We start from the raw sequence: 24,538 nt of genomic DNA on the forward strand, positions 1-24,538 counted from the left end.
CCGCCTAATATTGTTATAATTAGCTTTCCCCCAATTTAGCACATTCACCCGAGGACCACTCTTATCTTTGTCCACCAGCACTTTAAAACTTACTGAATTGTGGTCACTGTTCCCAAAATGCTCCCCTACTGGAACTTCTACCACCTGGACGTGCTCATTCCCCAATACCATGTCCAGTACAGCCCCATCCCTAGTTGGACTATCTACATATTGTTTTAAGAAGACCTCCTGGATGCTCCTTACAAACTCTGCCCCGTCCAAGCCCCCGGCACTAAGTGAGTCCCAGTCAATATTGGGGAAGTTGAAGTCTCCCATCACACAACCCTGCTGCTTTTACTCCTTTCCAAAATCTGTCTACCTATCTGCTCCTCTATCTCCCACTGGCTGTTGGGAGGCCTGTAATAAACCCCCAACGTTGTGACTGCACCTTTCTTATTCTTGATCTCTACCCCTATAGACATATGTCGACACCAATTAGGTGGAGATGATATTATGTCAAAAGTTACAAATTTTATACTATTTTCAAAGATTAGCTGTGCATTTAATATTAGAGTTAGATCATTTGTATCATGAGGAGAATAATAAGAAAGCACGTTTCTCATTAAGAGCTGTGGAAACAAGGGGTGGGATTCTCCGCAATCGGCGCGATGTCCGCCGTTCGGCGACAAAACGGCGCGAATCAGTCCGGCATCGCGCCTCCCCAAAGGTGCGGAATTCTCCGCAGCTTGGGGGGCTGAGCCCTCACCTTGAGGGGCTAGGTCCGCGCCGGACTGATTTCCGCCCCGCCAGCTGGCGGGAAAGGCCTTTGGTGCCCCGCCAGCTGGCGCGGAAATAACTTTGCCGTGCGGCGCATGCGCGGGAGCGTCAGCGGCCGCTCACGGCATCCCCGCACATGCGCAGTGGAGTGGTTCTCTTCCGCCTCCGCCATAGTGGAGACCACGGTGAAGGCGGAAGGAAAAGAGTGCCCCCATGGCACTGGCCTGCCTGCGGATCGGTGGGTCCCGATCGCGGGCCAGGCCACCGTGGGGGCACACCCAGGGGCCAGATCACCCCACACCCCCCACCCCAGGACCCCGGAGCCCGCCCGCGCCGCCTTGTCCCGCCGTTCGAAAGGTGGTTCAATCCACGCTGGCTGGCGTGGGTTGACAGCAGCGGGACTTCGGCCCATCGCGGACCGGAGAATCGCCGGGGGACTTCCGCCGACTGGTGCGGCGCGATTCCCGCCCCCGCTGAATCTCCGGTGGCGGAGAATTCGGGACACGGCCGGGGCGGGATTCACGCCGGCCCCTGGCGATTCTCCGACCCGGTGGGGAGTCGGAGAATCGTGCCCCAGGTTACATAATAATAATAATCGCTTATTGACACAAGTAGGCTTCAGTGAAGTTACTGTGAAAAGCCCCTAGTCGCTACATTCCAGCGGCTGTTCGGGGAGGCCAGTACGAGAATTGAACCCGTGCTGCTGCCTTGTTCTGCATGACAAGCCAGCTATTTAGCCAGGTGTGCTAAACCAGCCCCTATGGGCTGGGGAACATGATTCTAATCCTACACAGTATCAAAATGAGGGAGTACTGAGGCATGCAAAACAATCACAATACAGTTAAGCAGAGACAACATGGTTTTTTGAAAGATAAATTGTGTTTGACAAATTTGTCAGATGAACTTGAGGTTGCAAATAACCAATTGCATTAAAGGTAACGAGTAGACGTATTGTATTCACATTTCCAAAAGACATTTGATAAGGTGCCACATGAAGAGTTACTATGCATGATGAGTGAATACAGTGTTGGGGGTGTTTGCATGGGTATAGGACTAGTTAACTACAGGAACCAGAGAGCTGAGATTAAATGGTCATTTTCAGGTTGGCAAATGTCACTAACATAGTTGCAGTCATAGAATCATAGATTTTACTGTGCAGAAGGAGGCCATTCAGCCCATCGAGTCTGCACCGGCTCTTTGAAAGAGCACCCTACCCAAGCCCATATCTCCATCCTATCCCCATAACCCAGTAACCCCATCCAACACCAAGGGCAATTTTGAACACTGAAGGGCAATTTAGCATGGTCAATCCACCTAACCTGCATATCTTTGGACTGTGGGAGGAAACCGGAGGAAACCCACACACACACTGGGAGAACGTGCAGACTCTGCACGAACAGTGAACAAAGCCGGGAATCGAACCTGGGACCCTGGAGCGGTGAAGCAATTGTGTTACCCACCATGCTACCATGCTGCCAGTCCCGAGGCTTCAAATATTTATGACCTACAATAATTACTTTGATAAAGGGACCACATTTCTCACAGCCAGATTTGCTGATGAGGGCAAAATCACCAGGAACATAGACAAAGTGACATAGAAAGGCTAAGTGTGTCAGCAACAAAATTGCCAGATGGAGTACAATATGGGAAAAGGTAAGGTTGTCCACTTTGGCTGGAAGAATGTAATAGCAGAGTATTAATTAACTGGAGAGAGACTCGCCTGGGTGTCCTTGTGCATGAATCACAAAATGTGAACGTACTTGGTCAGCAAGTAATAAGGACGGCAAATGGAATTTTGGCCTTCATTGCAAGAGGGATGGAGTAGGAATGTTGATAATATTTGTTGCAACTGTACAGGGGTTTGGTGAGACCACTCTTGGGGCACGAAAGTGTGAGTCTGCTGGGAGTAGGAAGTGAGGCGGGCACAGCTAATTCACTGTGTGGGGGGCCAAAGGTCAGCTTCCCAACAACGGAATAAAACTACAGAATAAATTGTTGGTAGATTTATTGTGAGTTCACCTTCCTGGTTGCTAATGTTAGGAACACCTTTTCAATACGGAGCATGGGCAGCATGGTAGCATCGTGGTTAGCACAATTGCTTCACAGCTCCAGGATCCCAGGTTCAATTCCCGCCTTGGGTCACTGTCTGTGCGGAGTCTGCACGTTCTCCCCGTGTGTGTGGGTTTCCTCCGGGTGCTCTGGTTTCACCCCACAGTCCAAAGATGTGCAGGTTAGGTGGATTGGCCATGCTAAATTGCCCTTAATGTCCAAAATTGCCGTTAATGTTGGGTGCCCTTAGTGTTTACTGGGTTGTGGAGATAGGGTGGAGGTGTGGGCTTGGGTAGGGTGCTCTTTCTAAGAGCCGGAGCAGACTCGATGGGCTGAATGGCCTCCTTCTTCACTGTAAATTCTATGATTCTATGAATACATTTGTCTGTCATGCATATGCATTAAAAGGCAAACTCAATATAATTAGGGCAATAGAAAGAAAGTCATTGATGGTAGACAGAGTGTTGCAGTGATGAATGGCTGATTGAGGATAATGGAGGACAGTTCCACTGTGCCAGGGGAAACCGAGTATCTGTTTCAACTGGTCAAGGTAAAGAGGGTTGGATCATAAGTTCCCAAAGGCAAGGGAAGGGTAATGGAGTGAGGGCGGAGGGTAATAAAGAAAGCAGATCCAATTTTAAAAAAGTTTGGACCAATATTCTTTCATGCCGTTTTTAATATTGTTTTCCTTCTGAATAAATAATGCAGGAAATTGCAGGGTGATGGTATCCATTTCCAGGGTTATTGTGCAAACGTCAACATTCATGGATGAATGAACCTCAAGAGTGGAGTTGACCAGAGTGAGACCAAGGCATTGCTGATGCAAAGCTTAGAGCTTCCCTTTCCCCAAAACTGCTGAGTTCACAATTAGGGGCCGCAAAGACTGTGTTGACCAGATCATTGCCTGATTTATGTTCACACTTGCTCTTGCACAGCTACAGAGGAACTAGACAAGGGTGTCCCAGTACCAGACACAGCAATAACCAGAATACCAACAAGTGGCACTAGCAGAGCATTAGGCAGCCCAGGAGACTGGCAGCCAGGGACTAATGCAATGTCGAGCATTTGTGCATTATCACACGGCTGGTGGTTTAATGACCTCCAAATATCAGAGATGTCACAGTCTGCTGAGGATGTCATGAGCTTCCATTATTCAAGAAAACGGATTTCCTTGTGGATTGGGAGACAGCCCAATTCCGATTAGTTTAAACATCACAGTGACATTGAATTTCTATATCTGTGGGATATTCCAGGGCTCTCCAGTGGGCATGTCTGGTATCTCAAAGGCAGACACTCACAAGTGCATAATGGAATTCAGCAATGTCCTGTTCGCAAGAGCCGATGCATTTGTACGATTCTCCACAGACACTGAGAGCCAGGCAACCAGGTCTGTGAGATTTGCTGCCATTGTGAGAATTATTCTGATAGAAAGGCAATTGACTGCACACATTGGGGCTATAAACCGCCTGGGATTATTCAGCTTTCATTTTCCAACAACACTATTGCTGTCTCAAGGCGCTGCTGCTCTGTGATCACCACAAATGAATCCTTCAGCTGTGTGCTCACATCCCAGGACATTGTCATAACTCATATCCTCAGTCGCTCTCAGAGACCAGTGGGGCGAAATTCTCCCCAAACGGCGCGATGTCTGCCTACTGGTGCCCAAAACGGCACCAATCAGACGGGCATCGCGCCGCCCCAAAGGTGCGGAATGCTCTGCATCTTTGGGGGCCGAGCCCCAACATTGAGGGGCTAGGCCGGCGGCGGAGGGATTTCCGCCCCGCCAGCTGGCGGAAACGGCGTTTGTTGCCCCTCCAGCTGGCGCGGAAATGACATGTCGGGGCGGCGCATGCACGGGAGCGTCAGCGGCCGCTGACAGTTTCCCGCGCATGCGCAGTAGGGAGAGACTCTTCCACCTCCGCCATGGTGGAGACCGTTGCGGAGGCGGAAGGGAAAGAGTGCCCCCACGGCACAGGCCCGCCCGCGGATCGGTGGGCCCCGATCGTGGGCCAGGCCACCGTGGGGGCACCCCCCGGGGTGAGATCGCCCCGCGCCCCCCCTCCCCCCCATGTCCCCGGAGCCCACCCACGCCGCCTTGTCCCGCCGGTAAATACCTACTTTAATTTACGCTGGCGGGACAGGCAATTTGTCGGCGGGACTTCGGCCCATCCAGGCCGGAGAATCGAGCGGGTGGGCCCGCCAACCGGCGCGGCGCGATTCCCGCCCCCGCCCAATCTCCGGTACCGGAGACTTCGGCAACCGGTGGGGGCGGGATACACGGCGGCCCAGGTCGCTGGGGGGTCGGAGAATGACGCCCCAGGGACGGGATTTCCATCTGCCGATGCCGAATTCAGGAAAGGCGACTGAGTGGAGAATCAGTCTTGACGCTGAAATCATGGCCGTGTTCACTCAAAACCGCAATGTTCTGGTTCCTCAACAGTGGCATCAATGCATTCTACTCCGTACGTACAGTAACCACCATTTGCAGATCATTAGCGATTTGACCTGGTATTTTCCACGACCTCTGGGATCCTCCGACCGGGGGAATTCCTGATGGCAAAGTTCACTTATGCTTTTAAAAATCGGGAAACAGGCACCATGGCTGATGATAGAGAGTGAGGAGGGAGGAGATGCAGAGTTGTGACCTTGGACTGCCGGTCCTGTCACTGGCCGAGCCTGCTTGGGGTGGCTCCTGTGAGGGTCAGCGGGGAGAGGGGGTAGCGGGGAGTGACAGAGTTTGATCAGGGGATGGGCCGTGGCCGGGGTGACCCCCACGGAACCAAGGTGATATGTCAACCTTGGCAGAACGATAGCATTGTGGATAGCACAATTGCTTCACAGCTCCAGGGTCCCAGGTTCGATTCCGGCTTGGGTCACTGTCTGTGCGGAGTTTGCACGTTCTCCCCGTGTGTGCGTGGGTTTCCTCTGGGTGCTCCGGTTTCCTCCCACAGTCCAAAGATGTGCGGGTTCGGTGGATTGGCCATGCCCTTAGTGTTGGGTGGGGTTACTGTGTTATGGGGATAGGGTGGAGGTGTGGACCTTGGGTAGGGTGTTCTTTCCAAGAGCCGGTGCAGACTCGATGGGCCGAAAGGCCTCCTTCTGCACTGTAAATTTTAATGATTCTATGGTTCAGCAATGTGCCACTGGCTGAATGGTGCCGCCACCACCACCCCCCCCACAACTCACCCAGCCCACCCGCTACCACACTTTCCACGCAGCCCCCCCTCCGCCATAGCCATAACAATCCCCACCCCCAAATGGCTGCCATCCACCAGCAGGATGCCACACACCACACCCAAGGGCAACACCCACAGTAGCCCCAACAGGAGGGTGCTCGACGTGGGCCAGTAGTGTACCATTGACAAGGGCAGCACTCGCCGATGGTACCCCTGGCATCAGGCATGGACGTCAGGGCTAGAGGCCCACTTGGTGACGAGCACCGATAAGGCCATAGGGATAGAGGGGTTTGTGATGTCACCGCCTGCAGACATTGGATATTGGAATTCAGCCAGGAATGGCGTCCTTCCTTCTAGTCGCCGCAGGGGATGCACTGATGCTGTACAAACTGAAGCTGCTCGAGGAGGAGGATCATGCAGCAGCTGGGCGTGTCCCAGTTGCACAGGAGGTAGCCAGTGAGGATGGAGAGCCGGCAGCGCAACAGAACGAGGAGGTGGTTGGAAGGAGTGCCCGCATCAGGCCCTGTGTGTACCAGACCGGGCATGTTGTCGAAGACTCCGGCTGAGCAGACAGACAGTGTGACATATCTGCAAGATCGCAGCATACCTGTCACCGCGGGGGAATTAGGGAGGACATCCGCTCCCGTTGGCCATCAAGGAGATGGTTGCCTTGAATCTCTATGCCATGGGGTCCTTCCAGTGGGGATCTGTCCGCAATCCCAGAGCGCCGAATGCACAGGTGCATCATTGCCGTAACGAAGGCGCTTTGTGCTCGGTTGCCACAATACATTAATTTCAATGTGGACCGAGCCCCACCAGGATGGGCAGCACGGAGTCACTAGCGATGGGGGTCACTAGCATAGTGGTTAGCACAGTTGCTTCACAGCTCCAGGGTCCCAGGATCGATTCTCAGCTGGGGCACTGTCTGTGGGGAGTCTGCACGTTCTCCCCGTGTCTGCATGGGTTTCCTCCGGGTGCTCCGGTTTCCTCCCACAGTCCAAAGATGTGCGGGTTAGGTGGATTGGCCAAGCTAAATTGCCCTTAGTGTCCAAAAAGGTTAAATGGGGGTTACTGGGTTACGGGGATAGGGTAGATCAGGCTTGAGTAGGGTGCTCTTTGTAAGGGCCAGTACAGACTCGATGGACCGAATGTTATCCTTCTGCACTATAAATTCTATGATTCTATGATTCTATGATGCATGGGCAGTTGGGTTAGTAGCCATTGCCGAGATGCCCTGGGTCCAGGGGCTGATCGATGCGATGCATGTCCCCGTACGAGCCTGCAGATGACAGGCAGCTCTTCACAAACTAAAAGGGGTTCCACTCAATCAACGTGCAGCTGGCATGTGACCATGAGACTCACATCAAGCACGTCTTCACCCTATACCCGGGCATTGTGCATGATGCCTTCATCCTGGCATCCTTGACAATTCCCGACTTCTTCGAGGTGCCCCCACCCCCGCTGAAGCGTTGGCCTCTGGGTGACAGGGGCTATCCACTGCGGTCATGGCTGATGACTCCTATCCGGAGGCCACAGATTGAGGCGGAGACCCGCACAATGACAGCCATGTCGTGACCAGGGACATGATTGTGCGGTGCTTCGGCAACCCTGTAGATGAGGTTCAGGTGCCTGGACCGCTCTGGAAGGGCCCTCAAGTACAGCACTAGGAGAATCTCCCACATAATGGTGGCCTTCTGTATCCTCCACAACATCGCGCAGCAGAGAGGTAACGTACTGGGGGAGGAGGATGAACCTCAGTCCTCGTCCGCCGAGGAGGATGCGGGGGTGGCAGGGGATGGGCAGGACATGGTGCCTTGGTAGGTAGGGAGGCTGCACAAAGTGTCCGCCTGGGACCTCTAATTATCTCGAGGTTCACCGACTAGGGTTCTGGCCGAGACACGGACATCCCATCACACCCCTACCGGCCCCATCAGCTCACCACCCCCTCGCATTAACACCTCTCCTGCAGCAGCCCCCACTCCCCCACCCCTTGCAACGCCCTCTGTGAGTCCTACCTGCCTTATTATGGATTATGGGCACTGGCTTGGCTATAACCGCAGGTCTGGTCCAGGGGATGGAGGGTGATGACGACCTGCTCTTGTGCACCACACATTTGCCAATGTCTGAGCCCTGCCCACAGTGGCAGTTTCCACCGTCCACCTGGGTGATCCCTGCATGTGAACTGGCCATTCACTCAGGCGGTCCCACCAGTGCAGAGGCGGGGGCGGGGGTGGTATGGATGTGGGGCACGGGAGCAGTGACTGCGGGCTGAAATGGGGTCCGAGGCCCAAGCCCCCTCCAACCCTCTGGTCAGCACCCCACATGCATTTCTGACAGAGCACCGAGGTAGGTTGTAACACAGTGAACGTGCTTATTCTGAACATATATGAACAGGTTTGTGCCCTCGCCACTATCTATATGCTTCACCCAAGCCAACCTAACTGGTGTCTACCTTTCTGGCCTTACGGTACCTAACCCTTGGACTAGGTGGATGCCCATCAGGAGTGGAGGCGGCCTGCTGCGATTACCACCCTGTGATCTGGGCCCCATTCGGCGGCTGTCTTCTGGGGTGACCGGGATGCTGCTCGTGTGTCCCAGGTAGTGTGGTGCTGCCTTGTTCTGCCCGCTGTCCATGTGATGTGACAGGGCCAGGAGGGGGGTGTCCGAGGCGCTGTGGTATTCCATTACCTCCCCTGCTGGCATCATCGACACAGACCGCATCACCTCCTCCTCCCTCAGAGTGCCCGATGGCCCCTGGGATACTCCATGAGACAGTGGTGTGAGCGGAGGTAACCGCCATCTGGCAGTGCCAGTCCTGGAGTCCCGCTCTTGGCCCTACCAGGGTCTTCATGCTCGTGGCCAAGGAGTGGACCACTTCCCTCTGGGCTGCAGCACATCACGCTGTGACTGTGGGTCGTGTGGGTCTGTGCCACATCAGCCAGTGACTGAGCCATCTCTGTCCGGGACTGGGCCAGCTAACGTTATGTCTGTGCCACGTCGGCCAATGCCAGGGCAATGCTGCCGACGCTCTCAGTCATGTTCCGCTGTGAGTGGGACAGGCTCTGGAGTTCTGCTGCAATGTCCAGGTGGTTCTGGGACATGGCTGCCTGTGGTCGGGCAGCACTGACCTGGGCCTTGCCCACTGCCTGCACAGATTGCCCAAGGCCTTGGACATCTTGATCCATGGCTGAATCATTCATCCCCAGGGCTTCACCGCAGACATCACTCGTGTGGTGTTGGTCTGGGTAGCACACATGGTCAGCACCACCACCTGCTCCTGCTGATGGTTGGATTCCTCCAACTACACCAGCAGGTACTGAATGGTACCGACACCCCATTTTGCAGTCCCTGTCTCTGTGACTGCATCTCTGCTATCGATGGGACCACATGTTGCAGAAGCCCAAAGCCCACCTGGACAGCAGCTAGTCCCTGGGGTCAGCCCACCCACCGACCGTCCGTCTGTTCGAGAGTTCCTACCTCCACCTGCTGTACCGGAGCATGTGTGTGGTGCGCACCAGATAGTGTCCCAGGAGATTTTCACCAAAGTGTCCAACCAGTGTCTCTGGCATGATAGAGGGTGTTGGAGACAGCTGTAATGAAAAGCTGGTGTCCTCCTCGGAATTGAGATCCAGGGTATCACAGGAGGCGACTAGAGTGCTTCCGTCACTGTCCACGTCCTCGATCTCACTGTTATCTGCTTGTGTGTCTGGTAGGAGTCGGGAGCGGTGTACACCAGAAGGCCCCATGTCATCGCCAGGAGCTCCTACAAGACACAAGACTGGACAATCGATTGCTTTGGGAGCCGGGCGGGAGTGGGGGTAGTGGGAGGGGTGTGAGAGGAAGGTGGGTGGAGGAGGGTTATGGGGAAATAGTGATCGTGGAGAGGGTGTGTGGGGTGAGGTGCGTGTGTGGTGTGGGGAAGGTGACACACGTGCCATGGGGAACCTCAACGTAGTGGGGTCTCAGTTCCTTACCCATGCTGACCTTTACCTTGGTGACTGCGATCTCTCCGAGCGTACTGACCATATCCAGTGCCCTCTTTTCACTGCTGTGAGGGGCCACAGGTTCAGCGGTCTCCCTCCAATCTTCTTCCTCTCATGGTATTATGAAAAGTAGATTAGTAAAAGTAGAGAGAGTGTATCTGGAGTACTGGAATGTATAGGGTGGAGTGTATCTGGCGTATTGGAGTGTATAGGGTGGAGTGTATAGGGTGGAGTGTATCTGGAGTACTGGAATGTATAGGGTGGAGTGTATCTGGCGTATTGGAGTGTATAGGGTGGAGTGTATAGGGTGGAGTGTATCTGGAGTACTGGAGTGTATAGGGTGGAGTGTATCTGGAGTATTGGAGTGTATCTGGAGTATTGGAGTGTATAGGGTGGAGTGTATCTGGAGTACTGGAGTGTATAGGGTGGAGTGTATCTGGGGTACTGGAGTGTATAGGGTGGAGAGTATCTGGAGTATTGGAGTGTATCTGGAGTATTGGAGTGTATAGGGTGGAGTGTATCTGGAGTACTGGAGTGTATAGGGTGGAGTGTATCTGGAGTACTGGAGTGTATAGGGTTGAGTGTACCTGGAGCACTGGAGTTTTTAGGGTGGAGTGTATCTGGAGTACTGGAGTGTATATGGTGGAGTGTATCTGGAGTACTGCATCCAGTTTTGGTCTCCTTATTTGATGAAGGATGTTGTGGTGTTGCAGGCAGTTCAGAGGAGGTTCACCAGATTGATTTTTGGATGAAAGGGTTGATGTATGAGGAGGGATTGATGAGTTTGGGCTTATACTTGCTGGAGGTTAGAAGAATGCGAGGGAATCTGATCGAGGTATATAAAATACTAAGAGGGATTGATGAAGTAAACATAGACCAACTGTTCTCCCTTGTGGGGAAAACTAGAACGAGAGGTCACTGATATACGTTGAGAGGCGGTAGATTTAAATCTGAGATGAGGAGGAACTACTTCTCGCAGAGGGTGGTGAATCTTGGAACTTGCCGCCCCATGGTGCAGTGGAGTCTGAATTATTCAATGCTTTCAAGACGGAGGTAGATATATTTCTTATAAAAATCAGGGTAAAGGGATATGGGAAACAGGCAGAGAGGTGGATTTGACACCAGGAAGAGATCAGCCATGATCTGATTGAATGGCGGAGCAGGCTTGAAGGGCTGAATTGCCTACGTCTGCTCTTAATTCCTATGTTCCTATGCAGTAATGTTTTTAAAGAATCCAGATTTGAAAGGCTGGGAACCAGGGGTGCAATTAAGACATTGAAAAAAGCTTGGGCTGATGGAGTTGTGTTTGGATGAAGGTTATTCCGTGTGGAGTTAATTAGATTTCAGCTTGGTAAGCTGATGTAATTATTGGGAGGAGCTAAGGTATCAGCCATTTTGCAGGACGTTGAGGTTTAGATGGAGCTGTGGGCAAATGTCCACCATTTTGCTCTCACTGCAGTTCAGTCTGTGGACAGATTAACAGTTTCTTTCCAAGCAGTTCAGAAATGTCTGATGAGATGGTGAGCTGAAACAAATTGAGAAACAACGTCTGAAGGAATGCAGCCTGAGTTTGATTAGCATTTTTTGAGGATTATTGTGAGCTATGTTCTTGTGTGATGTATAATATATACTGAGCGCTATTCTCCCCCCTACGCCGGGTGGGAAAATTGCCGGGGCACCGTGCGAATTGTACCACGCCGCCCCAACCCCCACACGCGATTTTCCCACCCTCCAGAAACCAGCGGTGCGCGATTAGCACCGGGCCGCTCGGAGAACCGGCAAGCGGCGATTCTCCGGCCAGATGGGCCAAGCGGCCGTGACGACACGTAAGGTTCCCGCCGGCGCCATCCACCCCTGGTCGCTGCCGGCGGGAACTCTGCGGGAACGCTGGGGGGGGGGCGGCCTGTGGGGGGGGCTCCTTCATCGGGGTTGCCTCCGATGGGGTCTGGCCCACGATCACGGCCCACCGATCGGCGGGCCGGCCTCCCCCCGCCCCCCCCAGGCCTATCTCCTTCCGCGCGCGGCCCCAGAACACCGGCTCCATGTTGGTGAGGGCCAGTGTGCGTTAGACGTTCCCTGCACATGCGCAGTATGGCGTGGCCAAACTGCGCATGCGCAGGTTTGGGCTGCCCCTACTGCGCATGCGCGGGTTGGCGCGGTGCCCATTTGGCGCCGCGTAAGGGTTCTTGGGCGTTGATGACGACGCGAACACTTGGCCTCAATATCGGAGAATCGCCCCCACATTTTAAAAAGAATTTGGAATATCCAATTCATTTTTTCCAATTCAGGAGCAATTGCGTGTGGCAAATCCACCTATCCTGCACATATTTTGCATTTTGGGGGCGAAACCCACGCAAACACGGGGAGACTGTGCAACCGCCACATGGACAGTGACCCAGAGCCAGGATTGAACCTGGGACCTTGGCGCCGTGAGGCAACAGGGCTAACCCACTACGCCACCGTGCTGCCCGTATATTTTAATCCTGTGTTAGTTATAGAATTTGTTCAAATATACCATATCCCTATTTTGTATGAAATTACTTCTGGAGCCTGCTGGCTGCACTGCCCTCTATTGTCTGAGATGACCATCGCTGTCATCCTATGATATTTGAGGCCTGGGGGGGCTCCAGCCTGCTGAGGATCTCAGCCTCACGTAAAAGGCTGGATATTCCAAAATGGGAAGCGGAGAGGCAGGAAACCCTTGGAATCCCGAGACACTGGATTGACTTGCCAGTATTCCTTCACCGCCATGTCAGTGTGTGATATCAGCCTCCCTCAATCCAGGATGAGAAGTGACACCTGGACAGTGATCTAATTGTCTTGTTCCCCTCTCACCAAGCCTGGAGTGCATGTACAAGATGTGGAATGCCGGTCCAAGCACATATCCAGTAACCACTGAGTGTTTTGTTGGACCTGATTCGTCTTAGCTCATTTTAACATGATCACGCCCAGTGAGGGTGAGATTCAGATTGCGCCGGGCATAGTAAGTCATGTAACTCGCACAAGGTATCGCGTCCGGCACAAAGGTCGATTTGGGCTTCGCCCGCTATTCGGCGTCAGAGCCGGCTCCGGGCCGGGCGTGATGCGGTGTTTGAATCGCACCTCAGGTCTTCATTGGAGCCCCTGTGAAACCATTGAAAATGCTTCACCAAATGACAAAACTGTCATGTAGACTTACAAACATTTCTGTGTAAAAGGTTCAGAAATGTCATCATATAATCTGCAGATATAAATCCATTCACACACGCATCATTTGCAATTCAATCAATTTTAATTTTTTAATGTTTTGGAACATAAATGATTATATGCTTTTTATCACAGTTCATAACAGTTGAAAACAAAATATATTCCACCAGGGCAACATCTTTGAAATATTTGCTTCACTTGTCAGATTTCCCTTATTCTAAAATGTATTAAAATAAATCAGTCACCCTTAAAGAGCGATAGGATTTGAAGGGAGTCGAACCATTCAAAACAACATTGTAATTTTACCAATCAGAAACAGCAATGGATCCTTTTGGAAATATTTTCCATTTAACTCAGAGCTCAGGTTTCCCCGATGTAACTCTGCTCACAAATGGTGCTGAAGCTTTATGTCCTCGTTGTGGCGCTGACAGTCACAGATAGCCCAAAGTAGAGGGTAGCACCATTCAAATACAGTACAGGAGGTAAATTACTGGGGTTTTTGAATTTATGAGGTAATTAATAGAGGAATAAATAATTCAGGAGTTTTACACTTAAACAAACTGAAATAAATCACTGCAGGGGAGATTTTGATCAAAATTAAAAATGTAGGAACTCAAGACCTTCTTACTAAGAATAGTCTAATTTTCATCTCTGGATTTTTTAAGAACTGTTTTCTTTGATTGTATTTCAATGATCATTTTCTATGGAGCAGCAGGAACTTCCTTGATTTTCATTGTTTTCCTGTCACCTGCCAAAATGGAAACAACATGTCAATAATAATAATAATAGCTTATTGTCACAAGTCGGCTTCAATGAAGTTACTGTGATAAGCCCCCAGTCGCCACATTCCGGCACTTGTTCGGGGAGGCCGGTATGGGAATTGAACCCGCGCTGCTGGTCTTGTTCTGCATTACAAGACAACTGTTTAGCCCACTGTGCTCAACCAGCCCCAAGGAAAGAAATATTAGTCAGTGCATTGCACATTCCTTGTATCCAACAATCCAACAATCCTGAGTTAGGGGTTTTTTAATGTGGAATTTACTTTTAAATATTCTCTCGTAATGTGCAAGGATTTTTTTCAAAGAAAGATTCACTCACAATAAAGCATATTCTATTTCAATCATTTGAGTCCAACATTATTCAAGAAGGATCCAAGCCCAAACAAGCTCCAGTACACACATCTCCTGGGATGTATTTAAATAGGTGTCTCCCTGGCAGATTAATAATCAGGGAGAAGGTTTCAGCGGACAGTAATAAGTTGGAAACTCACCGTGCACGACTGCTTAGTTTATCACAACAGTCACAACTATCAGTTATTTTCTCCTTGATGTACATTGTTTCAAACGTTTATTTAAAAGGGAGGGAGACAGAAAACAGGAAATTGCAGGCCAGTTAGACCAACATGTTTCATCGGGAAAATGTGAGAAGCTGTCATTAAAAATGTTATTGGGCACTGAGAAAGATTCAAGCCAATCCGATAGAGCCAACCTGGTTTTGTGGAAAGGAAGCCATGTTTATCCAATTTATTGGAGCTCTTTGAAGGAGTCACATGTGCTGTGTCTAAAGGGGAACTGCTGGATGTACTGTTCTTAAATTTCCAGAGGACATTTGCTCAGGGGCCACATCAAAGGTTATTGGCAAAAATAAAAGCTCATGGTGTACGGGATAACATATTAGCATGGAGAGAAGATTGTCTAGCTAACAGGCAACAGAGTTGACATAAATGGGTTATCTTATGGTTAGTGGGGTGTAACACATGGTGTACCACAGTGATCAGAGCTGGGGCTTCAACCTTTTTCAATTTATATAACTGAGTTGGATGAAGAGACTTAAGGTATTGTTATGGGTCAAGGTTTAGAGAACCCCAAAGTGTATCATGGAGTTCACCTGACCCACAACTTTTAATAGATTGTGGTATGGGGAGCACATGGCCCACTCTAGAGTGGTGGTACTTTAGAAATGGAAAAGTTCTTTTTAAAACAAAACAATGTTTATTCTATAAACTCAAGTTAACCTTTTAAAACAAACAGTGAATATCTTAGCAACCATTAGTTCAAAGATAACCCCCAAAGAATACAGCACTAAGTAATCCTTTAAGCTTTCCTTTTAACATCCAACAGACTTAACAAACCTTCAAACAGAAGCACATCAGGGTTTACATTCAATACTGAAAACATTTACATTTCTGAATTCACCAAATGATCAAGGGATAGTCCTTCATGGCAGAGAGAGCTCAACAATACAGCTGCTTTGGCTGACTTGAGCTGCAACACACTTAAAAAACGAAACCAAAAAGACAGACACACCCAAGCTTTTCTCAAAACGAAACTAAAAAGCAGAACCAGAGCTCAGCTCTACCCACACTCTGACATCACTGCAGTAACATGAGCAGCCAAACATTTCTTAAAGCGACATTCTCATGACACCTTCCCCCAAGAAAAAAAACCCCATCAATTTCAAGATGGTTTCATTTTTCACCTTTTCACCATCCTTTAAGAAATGCACATAGTAAATATATTTTATCGTTTCAAAGAACAACACACGCAAACAGGTATAATAATATAGTCCATTTTTTTCCGTTCTTCTTCCTCCAACTGAAATGCTTCTCATTTGACAGTCTCTTTGAACAAGAAGGCCTCTGCATGATCCGTCCACTTCTCTACGCCTCGGCATTTCTCTTTCAAGTCAGATACTTTAGTTCAATCTGATCACAGAGCCCCTTGCAATTTTCCAACACAGGAGCATTGGTTATCACAGCTTTCAGGCAGTCAAATGCCTGTCGAAAGTCCGCTGTCTGTTGAAATTTTTGAAGTTTCTTCAGCAAGTCCATCAGTGGAGCAATCACGCTACAAAACTTTTTCACAAATGTTCGGTTAAATCCACTCATGCCAAGAAATCGCATAATTTCCCTTTGTCTCGAGGGTATCGAAAACTCCTCAAGGAAAGTGACTTGGGCTTTTCCAAATTCACTTTTGGCGAGGTTTATCACCAAACCCGCCTCCTGAAGTTGATTGAATAACTCCATCAGATGTTTCAAATGGTCTTTCCATGTCTGGCTGAAAATTACCAGATCGTTGATGTATACCGCACAATTGGGTAATCCTGAAACAACTGTGTTAGTTAACCATTGAAATGTGGCTGGGGTGTTTTTCATGCCAAATGGCATAACTTTGAATTGGTATATACCATCTGGAGTCACAAAAGCTGAAATCTCCTTCGCCCTTTCGGATAAAGGTACCTGCCAGTGACCTTTAAGTAAATCCAATTTGGAAATAAAAGCGGACTTTCCCACTTTCTCAATGCAATCCTCCAAACGTGGGATAGGATAAGAGTCCATTCTTGTAACTGCATTAACCTTTCTTTAGTCCACACACAACTATTCTGTACCATCTGGTTTAGGTACCATCACTATGGGTGAGCTCCATTGGCTGCCATTTTTAAGCATACTTTCAATCTTTTTGTTAACCTGTGCCAATTTTAAAGGATTAAGTCTATATGGATGTTGTTTGATTGGAATGGCATTTCCCACATCTACATCATGTATAGCCATTTTAGTACTTCCCAATTTATCTCCACAAACTTGCCCATATGATATCAATAACTCTTTCAGGTCAGTTTGTTTTTCCTCTGGAAGGTTACTCAACAATCTATCCCAATTTTTAAGAACATCCTCATTTTCCAATTTAATTTGAGGTATGTCAAATTCACAGTCATCTGGATTTGGTTCGTCACTTTGAGCTAGAATTATTAAAACCTCCTCCTTTTTCTCTCCTTCCCTTTCAAAGTACCTTTTAAGCATGTTCACATGATACACTCGGTGAGTCTTCCTTCTATCTGGTGTTTTTAATCACATAATTCACCTCACTTAATTTCCTTTCAATCTGATAAGGTCCACAAAACCTAGCTTTTAAAGGTTCACCTACCACTGGTAACAACACTAAAACTTTATCCCCACTGGCAAAACTATGAACTTTGGATTTCTTGTCCGCTACCCATTTCATCACATTTTGTGCAACTTTCAAATGTTGTCCAGCCAATTCACCTGCTCTATTTAATTGTTCCCTAAAATTTGACATGTAATCCAATAGTGTAATTTCCAATTCCTCACCCACCAATTTTTCCTTAATCAATTTAAGTTGTCCTCTTACCTCATCACCAAAAATTAGTTCAAAAGGACTAAATTTGGTAGACCCATTAGGTGCGTCACTAATTGCAAACAATACGACTGGGATTCCTTTATCCCAATCCTCTGGATAATCTTGACAATACGCCTTCAACATTGTCTTTAATGTCTGATGCCACCTTTCTAATGCTCCCTGCGATTCTGGATGGTACGCAGTTGATTTAAATTGTTTTATTCCTAAGCTATCCATAACTTCTTTGAATAACTTTGAGATAAAATTCGATCCTTGATCCGATTGAATTTCTGTGGGTAGTCCATATCTAGTAAAGAATTTAAGTAACTCCTCCACAATCCTTTTAGCTGTAATATTACGTACTGGAATGGCCTCTGGACACCTAGTAGACACATCCATTATAGTCAAAAGATATGATTCCCACTTTTTGTTTTAGGAAGCTGTCCTACACAATCAATTAGGACCCTTGTAAAAGGTTAGTCAAATGCTGGAATGGGTATTAAGGGCGCTGGTTTTATCACTGCTTGAGGTTTCCCTATCACTTGACATGTGTGACATGATTGACAAAATTTAACGACATCTTTAGGGAGTCCAGGCCAATATAAATGTTTCTGGATGTTAGCTTGAGTTTTCCTTATTCCCAAATGACCTCCCACTGGTACCTCATGTGCAACTCGCAACACCTCCTTTCTATACCCTACCGGCAATACTACTTGATGAACTTCAGCCCACTTTTCATCCGCCTGCATATGTACAGGTCTCCATTTTCTCATCAAGACATCATTTTTACGGTAATAACACTCTGGTATACTCTCAGATTCCTCTTCCGTATATGCTTTCTGATATATTCGTTTTATTTCAACATCTTTCTGTTGTAACTCCGCCAATTTTCCTGAACTAAAAATATCCGCCTCATCCTCCACCTGTTCTTGTTCTTTTTCAACCATCTGATCAAAAATCGTTTCTGATAATTGCACTTCAAATTCATCTTCACTCTTTGATTTCTCCTCTTGTCTTAACCTGTGACTTTGCGACCTTGTTACTACACAATCCGGAAAAATCCCAGGATATTCGTCCTTCAACACTTCAGTTGACTGATTTTCCACTGGCTTATCAACCACAGTAGGCATCACTCCCACCAGCTATATCCAGCTATATCATTACCCAAGATAAACTGTATTCCTGGATAAGATAATTTCTCTATTACTCCTTCTATCACTTCACCACTCTTCACTGGACTTTCCAACCTTACCTTATATAATGGAATGCCACTCCTCTCACCCTGAATTCCACATATTACCACCTTTCCTGGCACTATTCTTCCCAAACTACAGAACACCTCATCTCTTACCATTCAAGATTGACTAGCTCCCGTTTCTCTTAAAATTGTGATTTCTTTACCTACTCCTCCTGATACACGAGTAAACTTTACCCACACAAGTAAATTCTTTAAAGAGATCTGGCACCTTCTTATCAATCACCTCTCGATCAGTCTTTACAATCTTTTGCTCCTCCTTCGTTTCACTTGAGCTTTCCTTTCCCACTTTAACAACCCCCACTGTCTTAACCTGTTTTACGACATCAGCCTTCCCAGTGCTTTTCTTCAACCACTAACACTGTGACTTTACATGGCCTAGTTTATTACAGTGAAAACATTTGAAACTTTTAATTTCTTTTCCACCCTCCTGGATTTCTTTTTTAATCTGAGGTACACTCTCCTTATTATCTCCCATCAGATCACCTTTACCTCTACCTCTTTAGTATTTCTCATATCCCCAGTTTCTATCCCTCACAGGTTGAAACTGATGTTGGAAACCAAGCATTGAATTATGAACTAATTCATAATCATCTGCCATTTCGGCTGCTAACCTCACAGTTTTAACCCTCTGCTCTTCCACAGGAGTTCTCACTACATCAGGAATTAAATTTTTAAACTCCTCCAAAAGTATAATTTCTCTGAGAGCTTCATACGTTTGGTCTATTTTCAAAGACCTTATCCACCTATCAAAATTACTCTGTTTGAGCCTTTCAAACTCCATGTATGTTGACCAAATTATTTCTTTAATTTCTAAATCTTTGTCTGTAGGCTTCAGGCACTAGTTCCTATGCACCTAAGATGGATTTTTTCACCTCCTCATACGTCCCAGATACCTCCTCCGGTTGTGATGCAAACTCTTCACTAGCCCTACCTACCAGCTTTGTTTGAATCAGTAATACCCACATGTCCTGTGGCCATTTCATTTGTTTAGCTACCTTCTCAAATGAAATGAAAAAGTCTTCTACCTCCTTCTCGTCAAACCTTGGCAATGCTTGGACATATTAAAATAGATCCCCACCACACCTTCGACTAAGATGCTCTTTTTCACTATCCTCATCACGATCATCCAACTGTCCGTTTCCCTTTACGTCTGCCAATTTTAACTGACTATCATGTTTCATGGTCTTTTTCTGAAGTTCAAACTCTCTCTCTTTATCTTTTTCCCTGATCTGTATCTCCCTTTCTTTTTCTTTTTGTTCTGCTAGGGCTATTCTTTCTTTGTTTTTTTCTTCTCTCTCCTTTTCTTTTCCTCTCATTGCATATTCAAGCTGCTTAAATTTTTTTTCATGTTCAAGTTGCTTAATCTGCAACTGGATCTTTGCCATTTTTAATGAGTCAGACTGTATCTCAGGCAACTTTAAATGCTTAGCCACCACCATAATTACTCATCTTTTCACATTTTGTCAGGTCATGTTAACTGCAATGTTTTTGTCAAATCTAACAGTCTGCTTTTAGTCTCTATCCATAAGGTACTGCGTGTGACCATCTCCACCACCAAAAACATCAGAGCCTCTGAAAGAGCCATTGTCCACAACACACTCCCACTTAAACTAAAATACCACACCTGAAAAGCAACCACAATATGCTCACCCCTCACTGCCTTTAAGTTCACTAAGCCGATCGAATAGATAGACTTTTATCCTGGATGAGCCCCCAATTTGTGATGGATCAGGGTTTAGAGAACCCCACAGTGTATCATGGAGTTCACCTGACCAACAACCTTTACTAGATTGTGGTATGGGGAGCACTCGACCCACTCTACAGGAGTGGTACTTCAGAAATGGAAAAGTTATTTTTAAAACAAAACAATGTTTATTCTATGAACTCAAGTTAACCTTTTTAAAACAAACAGTGAATAGCTTAGCAACCATTAATTCAAAGATAACCCCCAAAGAATACAACACTAAGTAATCCTTTAAGCTTTCCTTTTAACATCCAAAAGACTTAACAACCCTTAAACAGAAACACATCAGGGTTTATATTCAATACTGAAAACATTAAGATTTCTGAATTCACCAAATGATCAAGAGATAGGAAAACAAGTATGAAGAGGACGTAAGGAGACAACAACGGGACACAAATAGGTTAAGTGATTGGGCAAATATCTGGCACATGGAGTATAATGTGGGAAAATGTGAAATTGTCTATTTTTGCAACAAGAATAAAAAAGAAGCTTATAGTCTGAATGATGATAGATTGTGGGAGGATCTCTGTGGCCTAGTGCAGTGCTTTTCAAACTTTCTTTCCTGGGACTCACTTTTACCAACCGTTCGACCTTAGGGACCCATGCTGACTTTCGCGACCCACGCCGTCTGACCTTCGCGACCCATGCTGTCCGAACTTCACAACTCTCGCTGCCTGACCTTAGCAACTGTTGCTGGCTGACCTACATGAAACACAGTTATTGCTTATCTTTAAGGCAACAATGAGCCTGCTTGGTCCTCACGATCTCACTTACTTTGTCATTCAATGTTACATTTCTGCTAAGGACTACAGCTGCCACTTTAAGTTCTCACTGCATCCTTTGAAAAAATCAAAACCTTCGACCCCGCTCGCCATGCTTATTATTCAAATGCCTTTGATATTTTGAGGGTTTTAAACTTTCATTTGCCAGTACTTCCCAGAATATAATACACATGGGCTTTGTATTCTGATTTGCAAAGGCAAAATTAATAAGGCCATACATCCTGAAATCATCTTTATACTGCTTTGTTCCCAATTTTGTTCCTTCTTAATTGTTCACCAGAGGCCCTGGAGCTCTGGATATAACTCACAGCAGCACTGCTTTGTCCTGCCGTGGACTCTACTGAGAAGTTCTCTCTAGCCGATTCAATTGTGAGATCCTGGCCTGTTTGTGTCTCTGACCCTCTCTTCCTTCATTACAGAATTATCTTTCTTCAGTTTTTCACACAGCCCTGTTGCTTGCTTGCTGGCAGCTACAAAATGGACAAATCTCTCGTCTGTGATTTTGTGCCCAGAGCACATGATATCAGTGTACGGGTGCGTGACCTGCTCTCTGCCGCTGCTTCTGGTTTTGGTAGGGAGACTCCATCGATTTGTAAAAACAATCTCACCCTCGGACAATGTGCTGACATCAGGAGTAGGCAGTCTGGCCTGCTGAGCTGCAGCCCTGCTCACTGCTAGTTCCGGCTGAGGGGGTACACATGTGCGGGACGGCTGGCATTCTTGAAAGTTGATCGTGGCCATTGGGCACTTTTTCCTACTTTCGGAGAGTGGCAAACGATTGCTCTGCGACCCTCCTGACACCTATCCCTGGCCCAACCGCAGGTCATGACCCTTAGTTTCAAAAGGATTGTCTTGTGCATGAATCACTTAAGGCTGGTATACAGGTACAGCAAGTAATAAGGAAAGCTAATAGAATGTTATTGTTTATTGTGAGGGAAATTGATTACAAAAGTAGGGAGGATAGGCTTCAATTGTACAGACATTAGTGAGACCACAGAGTATTTTGTAAAATATGGTCTCCAGATTTAAGGAAAGATGTAAATGCTTCAGAAGCTTATCAGACGAATGTAAGGAATAGGCGGTGTAGCCATCTGGGATGGTCAATTCCAGAATACAAAATGGATGTTTTCAAAGATTGCAGGGAACTATGGACAATGCTAAGAAAGCAGGCAGGCACAGAGCCTCTACGTGTATTGGAACCGCAGCTCCCAGACGAGACTGAAACTGTCGGTCCATTAGCATATTGACAGCCCATCTCAGGGAACAAAGGGAGATACTCAAGTAACCGATCTGGCTCCAGACCTCACGGCGCCAGTTCCCCAAACCGAAAGCACAAACAAAGCCAGGCCACCGGCCACCTAGGACACGCCCAGCCATCAGGGCACCCACCCCTTTATTGGTCAAGATCAATACAAGTGATCGAGATCTGGCCCAATTGATTGGGGCCAAGTTCAAGGCCCACCCAAAAGCGCGCAAAACCCCTTCGGGTATAAGAAGAAGGCCCCAAGAGAGAATCGCTCTCTTAGAATCGGCTCTCAAAGCGGAGAGATCCTTCCACCAGCTACACCAGAAGCAAGTAAGTCCAAGGTCAACGCTCGCTACCAGACGGACGACCTTAGCTGTTCACCATCACCACTTCGACCCCAGCAGCTTCAGAACCGAACAACGGCCATTGTTCCTCTGACTGAGTGGGCGCCCGAAGCTAAGTATAGGCTTTAACAGTAGTGATAGTTTAGCCTGTAGTATTTCGTGCATGAGTAGATATTGCTGTGTGTGTAAATAAATAGTATTGACTTTGAACTAACTAACTGGTGTACCGACTCTTTGATCAGTATTCGGGTTTGAACCTTGTGGTGGTATCAAAAGATACCTGGCGACTCTAAAGCAAACGTAAATAGAATTAAGGAAGGGGGCTATATTGACCGCCATATTTAGAAACAAATAAAGAGAGAAACAGCGGTTTCTTCTGAGAAAAGATTGGAGAGGTTAGGTTTGTATCCACCAAAGTTTAGAAGAGTAAGAGGCAATTTGTTTGAAACCTTGCAGATCCGGAGGGGTATTGGCAGGGTGGGCGTAGAGAGGATATTTACTCTTGTGGGAGAAGCTTGAACTAGGGATCACTGTTTAAAAATAATTGGTGACTCATTTAAGATAGTGACGAGGAAAAATATTTAGTGCGCGATTCAACGGCCTTGTCACGCCCGACTTGGTGTCAAGACAAGACTGTTGAATCTCACAAGAGGCACCTTGCAGAGTTTGCAACACTCAAAACATCACACGATATTCAGCGGAATCCCACGAGGCGTTGTGGTTTGGATTGTGCTCTCGCTGTGCTAGATCCAGGTGCGCATGTTTAAATGAGCCACTGAGCCGGTCTGGGATTGACCGGCCTTCAGTAAGGCCTGAACCAGGCGCCGTTTGATACTGGTTCACAAAGTCATGAACCAGTTGTGATGGCACCTGGAGGTGCGTGTAATTGGGGTGTTGAGGCCTCTGACTGGTCGACATTGGGCAGGGTAGTACCTTGGCACTACCCCTGGCACTCGGGCACACTGGCACTACCAATTTGGCACCTTGGCACTGATGGCCTGCTACCCTGGTGCTGCCAGGGTGCCAGGTGGCATCTCCAGGCTGGTACGGTTACTGCCAAGCTGGCAGACTGGCAGTGCCAAGGTGCCAGGTTGCCCATGTCAGGGTTGGGCCCTTGGGGGCCATGCCCATACGAGGTGGGGTGGGGGTGCTCGAGGACCCTGAAAGAGGGATGTTGGATGAGGTGGTCGAGGTCAGAAGGCTGCGGTGGGGAAGCTGAGTGGATCAAAAGATCGGGGCAGCCTTTAAAAACGGTGCCCCGATCCGCAAGTAGTCTTCTGCGAGTAGAAATGACTTAAAGAGTGGTCTTGACAGGGAGTTTCTCGCCAGGCCAAAAAAAATGGCAAGGTAAGTTTGAGTAGCGGGGTCTTTCTCAACCATGCAGGCACAGAGAGACACCCCGATAAACGTGCCATTCAAAATCCACTGAATAGCACCCTTACGGTTATGAGTCTCTGGAACTCACTTCCTCAAAAAACAGTGGAAGCAAAATCTTAGAATATTTTTAAAGCAGAGCTATATAGATTCTTAATTTACAAGGGGGTGAAAGGTTATCGGGGAGGCAGCAATATGAGATTAAGATTAGAGTCAGGTCAGTCATGTTCCGGTTATTCTACATTTGTAGATACCGATCAACATGAAATAAAAAAGGAGTTTCCTGGGTTTGTGCAATTACTTTAAGCATTTCAGAGGAGTGTGCAGAGATCATTGAAATTTGCAATAAACCACAAAAACAAAAATGGTGGCGACAAGTCAGACATCATCTATAAAGAGAATACAAATTATCTGATGTTTGGCTTTTAATGAAAGATCACATGTCAGAAACATTGACTGTCTTGTGTTCTCTCGACAGATGCTGCCTGACCTGCTCAGTATCTC

General features: G+C 47.6%; 1 protein-coding gene across 8 annotated transcripts in view; it reads right to left on the reverse strand.

The window, feature by feature from the left end:
* Nucleotides 1–13,216: 13,216 nt before the first annotated feature.
* Nucleotides 13,217–24,538, reverse strand: part of LOC140425109 (kappaPI-actitoxin-Avd3b-like) — a 102,612-nt gene continuing 91,290 nt past the window's right edge. For all 8 annotated transcript variants that reach the window (XM_072509023.1, XM_072509022.1, XM_072509021.1 and 5 more), the window contains one exon: nt 13,217–13,898. The gene's annotated coding sequence lies outside the window, so the exon portion shown is untranslated. The remainder of the gene's footprint in view (nt 13,899–24,538) is intronic.

This window comes from Scyliorhinus torazame, chromosome 6, assembly GCF_047496885.1.
Source record: "Scyliorhinus torazame isolate Kashiwa2021f chromosome 6, sScyTor2.1, whole genome shotgun sequence".
Taxonomy (NCBI): Eukaryota; Metazoa; Chordata; class Chondrichthyes; order Carcharhiniformes; family Scyliorhinidae; genus Scyliorhinus; species Scyliorhinus torazame.